The sequence below is a fragment of the Mastigoproctus giganteus genome, chromosome 2, assembly GCF_048544385.1.
Source record: "Mastigoproctus giganteus isolate SK-2022 chromosome 2, ASM4854438v1, whole genome shotgun sequence".
Lineage (NCBI taxonomy): Eukaryota > Metazoa > Arthropoda > Arachnida > Uropygi > Thelyphonidae > Mastigoproctus > Mastigoproctus giganteus.
Window position 1 is genome coordinate 59,936,249 of NC_143576.1, and position 12,644 is coordinate 59,948,892.

Below are 12,644 nucleotides of genomic sequence, written 5' to 3' on the forward strand. Positions count from 1 at the left end.
GTGGGCTAGGAGTTTTTTTCTCAGCTTTAGCTGTGTTAGCTGGGTCTGTTTTGTAATCCATGATTGATACTGCTTTGCCCTTAGAGAGATAATATAGCAACCCGCATCTGAAAACCTCAAGATCCAGGGGTAGCACACCGGCCTGAATGGCGTGGGTGCTGACCGTGCAACCCGCCCTGGTGATGGTCAGTAACATTGCTCGTTGTATTCTTTCAAGCTTTCTGTAATTGACTGCTGTTATGGCTTTCGTGTACCAGATTCCTGCTGTGTATGTCATTATTGGTACGAAGATGGCTCTGTAATATATGGAAAGAGTTCGTTTCTTCAATCCCCAGTCGCGGCGAGAGACTCTGTTTACTAGTGAGGTGTAATTACGGATCTTTTTACGTAGATAAGTCAGATGAGGTGTAAATGATAGGTTCTTGTCCAGGATTATTCCTAGATACTTCATTTCGGTGGCAAGCTCTTGACAGTTCTGCCCTGTATTTTTAGTTGTGGAGGTCTCCGGATGTCCAGCGTTCCTTTAAGCAGTATGGAGCAGGTTTTGTCCGGTGAGATCTGGAGGTTGTGCTCATTAGCCCAGTTCTGTAGGGTAGCAAGTGCTCTGTTTCCTATATCTTCAAGCTGTGCTCTGTTATCGGCTTCCAGTGTAAAGACCAGGTCATCTGCATACGCCTGAGTATTGACGCTTGCTAGGTTGGTAGAGAGGAATTCGTCTAGGACGATGTTCCAGAAGAGGGGCGCCAGGACGGACGCCTGTGGTCAGTCCCTGTAGATTAGTCGGGTTATCTGGTTGGATTGTGTTCTGACAGTTATGCTGCGGTTCGAGAGATAGCTGTGGATGCAAAGATATAGGTTTTGGGGCAGGTTTGTGGCTCAAAGTCCACCCAGGACGCTTGACCACCAGAGCGAGTCAAACGCCCCGGCGAAATCAATTGAGATTGCAAGGAAATATTTCTTGGTAGAGCTTTTGACGGTTGTGACGATGTTATCCAGGGCGTCACAGCTGACCGTACCTTCCTGAAGCCATACTGGTTTTGTGACTGGAGATTGGCGTTGACATAATGAGTTGTTATTCTGCTGTGTAGGAGATGTTTAAAAAGTTTGCTAAGGCAGGAGAGAAGAGCAATTGGGCGGTAGGAGTCTGGTCTATCTGGCGGTTTGTTTGGATTTTTTAGGATCAAGCGTACACTTGGGAAATATCCTACTTGGAGACAGTGGTTGAAGAGGTCCAAGATAGGGTGTGGGGTATCTTCAATTAGTTTCTTTACAATTCCTGGCTCGAGTTTGTCCAGATCAGGTGACTTACGTGTCCTAATTCTTGCTGCTGCTAAGTTAAGTTCCTCCAAAGTAAATGATGGTTCCGTTGTTTTCGTGCTGTAGTCATCATTTTCTCTGCATAGTAAGAGCTGCTGTGGGGTTGTTACCATTGCCGGCTGCTTAAACATTGCATCAAAAATATTACTTATCGAGCTGGTCCAGGTGTTTTTCATACTTCCCGTTGGTGTTATGGTTGACGGGATAACTTCTCCTCTGGGGATTTTGTTGGTGGTAACCTTATATACCACCCCCCCAGGGGTTTTGATTTCCAACTGAGGTGACAAGATCTTCCCATGATTTTTGTTTTCTTTTTGTAATTAGAGCAGTGTACTCATTTCGGATGTTCCTGTATTGTTGTCTTAAATCAACCTCATTGGTAGGCCAAGCTCTCTTGGAACGCTGGAAGATTTTCCTCTTCTGGTTCACCTCCCGTCGAAGATTCTGTAACTCTGCGGACCACCAGAGGACAGCACCTGGTCTACGATTTTTCTCCTTCATTGCTGTGTCACACGCACTAGTAATGAGTTTGGTGACAGTTTGTTAATATAAGTTAGGGTGGACCCCTGGTACAGTACAGAGTATTTTTGGGTCTAACGGCACCAGGGATTTACCCCATCTCCGCGTATGTTATTTGTATCGAGGACAGTACGCTGTTAAGGCCAGAGGTTTAAAAGTGTGTAGGTTATGTGTTGTGTAATATGTTCTGTCCCTTGTTAGTCGCCAGGCCCCAGATGGGACCTGTCGTTTACGTACTCCGCCACGTGGAGGCCAGCTAGGTGTTCCCTTAATGTTTGCTCTGGCAGGTCCTACCACCTATTTTCCTGAGATTTCAGTGGCTAGGACCTAAAAATAAATAAATAAATAAATAAATAAAATAAAAATAAATAAATAAAAAATAATTAAAATAAAAATCCTTCTTTCCTTTTGGGCACAGATGGTACATTATACGCTGCTTAGCGGGGCTATAAGGGATAAGCGCTGGAGGTGATAAGATTTCCTAATAGGTCGGGCATGAATTTTGGTGTTTTAAATTTGTACGTGTGGGGCAGGCGCTGTTGTAAGGGGAAAGAGATGGGAGGGGAGGTGGAAGACTGGGGGGGTTGGAAATTGGAAGTAAGGGTCTATAGGGAAGATGACCCCTGTTGAAATAGTGGGGCATGTCCATGCCCCACCAGAAGAGAAAGGGGGTGGGAGGAGGGGTCAGAAAGCAGGCCGTCCCCTCCCCTCTTGCTGGGGAAAGAGGAGTATAAAGCAGGCTAGACAGAGCCGGGGCGTTATATGGCTGGACCCCTGGTACATGTGGAACAACGTATCAGCGACCAAACAAATAATAGTTAGTTTGGTCTCCGCTATCGTCAACTTCTTGATGACTGTGAACACCCCGCTAAGTTACACTTTTTCCCGAATGGCGATGGTGTCTTCCAAGATGACAATGCGCCGAGCCATCGGGCACTTGTTGTGCAGAAATGGTTTGAGGAACATGTTCTGATTTCCTGCATATAGATTGGCCTCCGAACTCCCCGCGATATCAATCCCATAGAGCAGTTGTGGAACATTATGGAAAGGCATATCAGGCATCTGGATACACCAATCACCTCCATATCTGTATTTCTGACCGCATTACACACAACTTGGTTGGCCATACCTCCCGAACTCTTCCGACATCTTGTTGAATCAATGCCACGACGGATAGCTGCAAAGGGAGGACCTACGAAGTATTAGGTAGTTGGTCATAATTCAGTGATCACTCAGTGTGTGTGTGTATATATATATATATATATATGAGTGTTCGTTATGAGCTCCCTTAATCACCCTGCAATTAGGCCAAAATAGTCTCATTTCTTTCTAGTATGAATACGTGCACTGGAAGAGTGGGCCATCAGTTATTGTCGATCGGGTTTGTCTGTTTACATAAATATTTCCCACATACACTTGTATTTCATCCTATAGTGGGAAATAGTTAAGCTCATAAACGTTTCTCCCCTCCTTCTGGAGACAGCAATCCAACTCAACATTTTTCCGCAATATGAACTTACCTGCTCAGCTAGGCGCTACGGATTTTAAGAGAGGGGGAGGCGTCATTAATAATCCGACTATACTTTTTTGATAAAAGTGAATAAAATGAGGTTAATAAAAGGATTTTCCATCCCCTTCACTGGAGAATGATCCAGCTGTCAGTATTATTTTTTATAACTGGTTGATGTTTTTTATGGTGTTCGAAGTTTTAGTCATTCATATAGAACAAGAGTTGTGAAACTAATATATTGTGATCAAAGATAATGCTATCATTCGTTTAAATGTTATTGTTTTTCCCGATCGTTTGTTTTGATTTTTCGCATTATCGCAGTTTACGGATGTGCAGTGGAAGTGATTCCGTAACATCTCAACTTGCGAGTCTACTTACTGCTGTTGATTCGTACAGTTCTTATGGTTGTCAGTGTCGTTATTCCGTGAGAGAAAGTATTGTGTCTGTACTCATGCCAATCTGATTGTTTTACAATTGAGCATCAATCATTTTCTGATCTTTGATTTGAATGTTTTATTTATTTGTTTTTAATGGTTTGTATGGATGTCTAGGAACATTATGATAGTTTAATTTTTACTGATCGTTTTCTCGAAGAAAGCGAATAGTGGAGTGTCAAATTAAAGTATTTTGTATTGCTTTATTTTAATGTTTTCTGTACACTTTCACCTTTTTATGTACACATTTCCGCTTTGCATCAATAAACAGTGCTGGAAAACTGCATTTTTGTTTCTTTGGTTATAGCAATCAGTTTAGTTGAGTCCCGAAATGATCACAATAAGTGGCCTCCATATTATTTGAACGAGATCGATTTGACCTTTTTGCTGTTTTTGTAATTAATGGAGTAAAGCAAAATGTTAATCACTTAAAAAGCGAGATAAGAAAACATTTGCAAAATGTATAATTTTTGAACGCTGTTAAAAATTAAGATTCTAAACCTTACACAGCTAAAGTGCTTTCGTTTGGAAGGTTTGGGAAACTTGAAAGTGGAATGAGGTGTCTTAGCATTAGCTGGAAATATATGGATGTATTTCCAGCTAATGAAAGCAAACTGCTGATGTATCAAAGGAGAAGAGTAGATGAAAAAACAGAACCTTGAATCATTCCAGCCTTAGTTGAAAAGATAGACATAGTGTTATTTGTCATCACATACCGAGCTACTAGAGAGGAATCTGACCATTCAATTTATAACTTTTCTACTCCCATCATATATTGCAATGGTCTCTCTCAGCACATTAATCATACTCTTTTACATGGATATAGAATAGACATGGTACAAGTAAACTACATTTCCAGAGTTATATAACTGGCCAAAATGTGTGGTCTGAGTATAGGATCCAGACTCGGCAAACGCATTCGAAATATTTTAGTTTCAACAGTTTGAAAATTTCCAAACTTTTCCATGGAATATTCCAACACAAGGAATCCCTTATGGATCAACACTGACGGAATATATTTTTGTGATTATCCATTAGATGGAGTACTTTGAGTTAATACAAGAGCTGGCAGTTAATGTTTGTTCATTAATCTGTAAAGCGTTATACGAAGGGAAATATGATGATAACGGGAAGCCAAAAATTTGTCACTTCAGTTCAAAATTGACTAGACACTGACAATCAAATAAGGAACAAAAGTTAAGGTGAAATTAGGACCATAGCATTTCAGTTGAACGGAATGATTTCAATTTATTTTCCCTTCAACAATTAGTTTTGGTGAATGCATAAATTACGCATTTCATTAAAAAAAAAAAAGTACTTTAAAAGTTATGATCTGATGGGTTCTGATTTAACATATTCGCACTTTATTTGAGTACAGTATTTTGTACAAAATTAGCTTACTTTTTGAGTTTAGATTCAACTGTACATAGTTGAAACTTGAGAAGTTCTCTGTAATTATGTTTTATGTTGCTGACATCTGCTCTGGTCCGTTTCAAACGAAAACAGTATTCGATAACGTATGTACCGTTAAACGCTTAAACTGTAGACAGTTTTAAACCCCGAATTGTCTTCTTCGTTTGAAGTCTGACATTTGCAGCCCTCTTTTAAACAGGAACGTTTATGGGAACTTGATGGGCAGAATGGCAGCAAGAAGTTTGTGACATCGATACTTTTTCCAATAGATAGGCAATCTAGGTGGTTTAAAATATACTAAGTGTTAGTATTTATCGGAAAAGAGAAAAACTACAAATAACAATTTTGGTTGTTAGAGAAAAAAGCACTATTTGATTTTTTGTTATTTTTTGCAGCTGTTTGTTTTTTAAGTTGAACGAGGAAATGCATTATTTATTTGCCTTTTCAGATGAAATGTGAATAAAGTTAAAGCCAAAGTTATCCTACGTCGAACGAAAATAATGGATAGCAGACCTCATTCCTAATTTATCTCCACACACTTTATAATTACTTTAATAATTCTAAAGTTTTCATTGCAAGTTGTACGTCATTCTCATTTTCCATTTGATCTAAGAGAGTTATGTACACGCCTTTGCGAATTGCGAGAACTTTCTCAAGTGAAGAATAAGCGTATGCCCTTTAATCAAGTCTATTCTCTCTGACACACCTCAACTAGTTACAGCCCATCGATAAAACACGCATACATTCCTCAGGAGATATTGGTGATGCTGCATTAATTTTCTTCCACATTTTAACCGATTGTTCTTACCTGACTGCTTAGAAGAGAGAATTCTATTCGCAGTAAAAATAATGAAAAAGATCTCCACTTATGACCAATTCAAAACTGGTATGCATCAATTAAAGGGAAAGGGAAGTTTATTGATTTCAATGTTATTTATAGCCTGAAATCATTTGGTGCTTAAGAAACATCTTAATTAAAAAAAGGAAAAAAAATTGGATGCATTTCTCAAACGAATATATTGAAAATAAAAAGAAGAAACAATGATGACTAGAGTAGTTAAAAAGAAAACCTTTGAATTGTAATGTGATACAAGGATGATGTATAAGAAGAATAGGGGACATTGCGATAGTTCAAGTCGTGCTCATGAGAGCAGTTGGTCTCAGTAAGTGGATGATAATCAATTACAGTACATAGGAAATCCGTTGCGACTGTGTTGATTTATCATCAATTTATAATATGCCACTGAAGGATATTCAGAAAGTAAAAATTTGAAGCAGGAAACGGTTGACACAAGAGAAAACATTTATTTACATGAGAGAAGGGTAACTTTCTGCAGGAACACAAGGCATAGTGCTCGTATTCATAGCCATACAACGCTAAGATAACAAAATGTGGTGAAGGCCAGTGTAAGTTGTACAAACTTTGAAGTGAGAAGCACCATCCGATTTCCATTGCCAAAGCCTCTCCAGACATAAATTCGTTACGAATGTTCACATCCATGTGCGGGTAGCAGTGTGGAAATCTGATTGGCATCATTTGCCAATATTAATACTAATAATATACGGATTCCTTATAGCCTTCGCTGCTTTGGGCTTGAAATTTCTTAAACAGTTTTTTTCCTTTAATATTGTAAGTGACGCTTCCGTGTATTTGAGCGAAATAAATAATCTTTATTGTTTGATTATGTGGAATAAATGAAGAAACAGTAATACCTTTTATACCAAGAATATACCAGTAAAAATATATAAAGAAGCTAAGATAACTGAAGTGTCAACTCAAGAATCGCAACTCTGCCTGGCGCATCCTAAAGGGAGAGGTGGAGGGGAGATGATGAGTTCCTGTGACCCAGGATATATAAAGAAAACACATGAAATGACTGGACTCGATGTAACAAGAAAGAAGTTCACATGTATAGAAGCACAAGGAAATATTTTTGTTATTCCACATTGTTATATAATATATCTCCTTCCTCTCAAATAGATAGTCTTAAAAGGGTGTCTTCGGAAATAAACTGTTAATAATAATACAATCGTTAATCTTATTCAGCAGTCACGGGCTTGAATTACGGTCCACTCAAAGCGCGTGCTACTGTACTTTCGTCCCTGAATACTCGGCTACGTCAGGAATATAAGGAGAAGTACACTTTAGAAAATGATAGCTACCTTTTGTAATTTTTTTACTGCAGAGGAAAGAACTTGCGCAGTACGAGAGCCGCGCAAGAGAAGATGGTTCCACATTCGAATTTTAGGAGTGCCCTGTAGCGGTCATACGAGAAACTTTTAGACATTAATGTACGGAATCCAAATAAAAAGTTACCAAACTTTTCAAATGTCCACTCCGCCTTTTTAGGTGACCCAGTCCACCCAGTTCGACTGGGTCACCTAAAAAGCAGTTTTTGGGAAACACCGTATGCCAATAGAAGACAGAAGCTAAGACAGCTATTTATCTTACGCCAGGTAGACCACCACTGATGATTCCCAGAATATGTCGACAGTTGGAACAGACAGTGAGAGAAAATCGGATACTCAGATACTCCTAATCATCTGTTTACAGAAACAGTTGTCAGAACTCTCTCTCTCTCTCTACATGTATCCCAATAAGTGAAGGACCAATAACCATCAGAACAACAGGTTACTACGTTGCGTAGTTTCTCATAAACTGAAGCTGTGCGCGTCACACCGCCTATTGGTACAGCACGCAGAAGTAAGGTACATTACAGCATGGCAGTACGTGATATGGACTGATTAATTACACTATACAATTCCGACATTAGGAGGTGGACGTACATGGATGGAAGGTATCCAAAAAAAAAAAAAATAAAATAAATTAGTTCTCTCCAAATTTTATTGCATAAACAATTAAATTTAGCAATAGAAGTGCTGTGGCATGGTTTGGTCCATTGATCATCGATGAAACCGTAAATGCAGATATCTATTTTGAAATGCTGAATTATTCTGCCTTACTTACATTGCTTAGTTCTTTGTAGAATAGCCGTATTTGTATCAGCATATCAAAATTCTGTATCACAAAGCACGATCAGTATAATAGTGAGTTAAAAACAATAATATGATTAACTTGCCATTTCCAGCCCACAGTGCAGTTCGAATCCAACTGAACACCTTTGGAACAACAATCGAAATCCGAAAAAAGATATCGAATTTGAAGCTGAAAACTAGCCGCAGACTTACAGGAGATCTGGAGAAAGATTCCAGTCACCATACATCGAAAACGTTCTACAACCTTTTGATAGCGCCCCCCAGAAGATTATTGATGTGTTTAAAGCTCATTGGACCATAATCGACATTAAATATTACTTTTTTTTTATTCAATTGTTTCCTTTTTTTTTCTTTTTTAAATTTAGTGTCCCAGTACACGTTGGAGGACAGTGCTTTGAAAGATCAGAAGTAGAACAGTCTGGTATTATGAACCTATACGGAAAGAAAAACGAAAGTCACTCTTTACTGAGTTTCGTTTCATCAGTAATGATAATCATCTAAAATTATTTCGGATTATCAAGCTTTTAATGAAAATGATGGAAATGATTTTACAGTCCGAGGGCACTAAAAAGCAATTGCAATATGTAATGGTCATTTTTTTCCTTTTTTACTGGGCATTAAAATCAATTTATTTTATTCATAGTTACTGTGCTGCTATAGAGCTATTCGTGCCATGCGATGAAATAACGCCATTCACGTTAAAGCAATGAAATAACACCATTGTGATGTAATGGTGTTTTAGAGCCTAAACTCAACAATTTGTGCCTATCACAGATTTATCAAAGTACGACCATGCGCTCTTCATCCTTCCATAGGATGTTAAATATCCATTTTGGATAGTTATTTGAACCACAAGACTATCAAATCAAAGCCTTGTGGTTCCAACCGATGCAGACGTTTGATTTTAGAGGGGAAACAAGTGTAGGCTTACCATTAACATTTTATGTACTGTGCTCCATGGAATACTAGCCACAGGAGTTGTATGGCGAGCACCTGATAATCTCAGTGAATGTGAACAGGCTTGCTATTGTTGCCCATTATTAATTCGTTCTATCATTTCTTGCGTTGCTGGGGACAACCCTTCTAGGCTTATGAGTTAGTCAGCCTCCTTCGAAACGCCTTACAAATATTTAACACTGTTCTTCTTGAGCAAGGAAGCCTTCAGACACTTTTCTATTTTTGATACGCTCTGATGGTTGCATCAAATATCGCCATTCTTTTAAAAAACTTTAATTAAAAGTGCTTTATCTTTAGGCAGAGTGTTAAAATGAACTTAACAAAACGTGGTTACTTAAATTATTGCCGCAGCTTTTTATCTTTATGTCGAAGAATAAGACCACAACGAGTAAACACTCAAATTCTCTCATTCCAGAGTTATTCCTTTCATAACGAACGCAAAAAGTCTAATTTGCTTATTGGGAAGTCTAATTTGCAAAAGTCTAGTTTGCTTATACATAAGTCACTTAGCACTTTCGAGTTATCAATTTTTAAAGATGGAGCAGCACTTTATAACCTTCTTGCATTTAAAAAGCGTGCACGTGAAACAAATCTCCCAATAGACATGCAAGTGTCAACATATAATCAGATACGCAGCCTTCATATAATGCGCATGTCTAATGCAACGAACATATGTTCACTGACTGTAGGTAGTAGTAGTAGTGCATAGCGTTAGCGGAAAGGCGCTTCCGGTAGTTTCCCACATCTGCGTCATATGAACTCTGGCGACAAACAGTATCACTGTGAAAGTCGGAAAGTGTTATGCGTTGTATACGAAATATTGTGTTGGGTTCGGTTGTATGTTCTGGTTTTTGACCGTTGGGCTCCTGGAGGGATCCCAAGTTGCCCAGACACACACACATACACCTCTAGGGGGTAGCCAGGCTGCTCATAATTCTCTGGCCAGTGCTCGCTAGGGTCGCCTGAGCTTCCTGGACAGTTGTAGTAATAGTCGCAAATAATGCAAGTAAGCAAGTTTACGCAGCATCAGCAAAAAAAAAAAAAAAAACACTACTCACTTCACCCATTTATACCAGTCAAGAACCTGTTTAGTTTTTCCTTTAATTTATTCAAACCAGATATAACAACAGCAAACGGAAGCTTGTTCCAACAATTAACCTCCCGCTAGCTAATGGCATAATTCCGCACGTCTATCCTGCAACTATCCTTCTTGAACTTAAATGTATGCACCCTCATATGTGTAGTCTCAGCAAGAAGAAGAATGCCATTAACATTCCGCTTATTCCATCCATTCAAGGCCTTAAACACCTTAATCAGACCCACCCAGGTGTCTGGACGCCAGACCCTGCAATTTGCAGAAATTAAGTCTTTCTAGGTAAGAGCACCCTATTGTTCCCTTCACCAATCGGGTTGCCCTTCTCTGCACCCGTTTCAGCAGTTCTACATCCTTCCTACAGTGAGGCATCCCGACCAGTATGCAATACTTAAGATGCGGCTTAACCATGGCCTTTTACAAAGGGATAATCACCTCCTTATTCCTGCTATCAAAGTTTATTTGTATCATTGACAAAAGCCTTTGAGCTGTCCTGCAGCCTGTCTGCACTAACCAGAGAGCTTCATATCTGACTGCACAATTACCCCAAGTCTTTTTCATTTTCCACTACTCTGAGTGTAGTACCACACAGTCGTTAGGTTACACTGAAGTTACTGCTATCCATATGCTGTACTTTGCATTTGTCCAGGTTAAACTTCAACTGCCGTTTCTCAGCCAATCCACCCAATTTTTCTAGTTCTTGTTGCAACAACTCGCCCCGATTATTGTCGTTAAACTACTCTGGCAACCTTTGTATCATCTGCAAACTTAGACATTAAGCCTGATATACCTTCATCAATAACATTAATAAATATTAATCTGATTGCGCAAAGAGAGATTAGAAGTCATCGTAATCCCCAATAGAGATATATAATTTTTCCTAGAAATCCGAGTGTCACCAAAGATAAGCATAGGAGCAGAAGAATCCTTTTTGCGAGATATAAGACAAAACTGAGCTGAAATCAACTAAGTTGTCTTTGCCCCACTGGAGAATTACCTGGAGATCAGCATTTAAGGAATTGGTAGCAGATTTCCTAGAAGTTGAAGCTGATCGAGCAGGACAAGGTTTCTCAAAATGGAAAGTGGAATGCAATGTGCTATCATCGGCAAAACTATAGATAGGATTTCCAGTCAATGGAAGAAGGTCATTAATATACAAGAGAAAAAGAGTAGGGGAAAGAACTGACCCTTGGGTGACACCGGCATTAGTGGAGAAGTTAGAAGACAGAGAGCCATCTACCATCACCCTCAATGAGCGATCAGAGAGAAAACTAGATAACCAATTACAAAAAAACAGTTGGCAAACCATAAGATGGAAGCTTGTTTAGAAGACCTTTATGCCAAACAAGATCGAAAGCCTTTGACATGTCAAGAGCAACTGCTTATGTTTCACCGACATTTTACATTGAATCTGTCCATAAATGGGTAACATAAGCCAGAATATCACCAGTGGATCGACACTGACTGAATCCATACTGGCGATCGTTGATCAGACGGAATGTTTCTAGGTAGTTTAAGAGTTGGCGGTTAATTGATTTCTCCTAGAAGTAATTGCAATGGGACAATAATTGGATGGGAGGGATTTGTCACCCTTTTTTAGCAACTGGCTGGATATGAGCAAATTTCCAAGCAGAAGGAAAAACGCCTTTGGAATAAGAAAGTGAAAAAAGGCGGCAAAGAACAGGAATAAATTCAGGAGCACAGGTTTTGAGAACAAGTGGAGAAATGCCATCGGGACCTGGAGCTTTCTTAGCATCAAGATTCGTGAAAATCCTTTTGACGGAAGACCACATTGAATGGAGCGTGTTGGGAATGGTGGGAGGTGTTTTACCAAGATCATTAATACATGAATTGTAAGAAAAATGGGATGCTAGCAGGTCAGCTTTATCCTTAGCTGAAGTGATAATAGAACTATTTGGTTTGGACAGAGGTGAGAGCAGAGATAGGCAAAAGTTGTGCCAATAGCTTTGGCAAGAGACCAGAATGCTCGGCTACCATTAGGGCAAGAAGCAAGTTTTATACTCTTAGCCTGTTCATGTATGGTATCTTATGTAGGACGGCAATTGAACGGCAGTTCAACTCTGCCTTGGTATACTGTGATGAATACAGAAATCTGTAAAAGGCCAGAAGCGTGTGTAGTTTTGTGTTTGTGTGTGTTATGTTGTTTCTGGCCATTTTGTCACCAGGAGGGCTATCACCTGGAAAGTCCACCCAGTGTCCTTCTACACACGGGGAGGTAGGCCACAACTATGCAAATACCGCGGTTGACTTACTGACTAACCATATAGCCGCGTGGAGCCGGCTTGGTTCTATCATCTAGTGCCTTTCCGCAATGAGGGACTTGGTGAAGTCATCATTCGGCCCCACTGCGTAAAATTTATAAACTATCTGAGACTACTTGTCA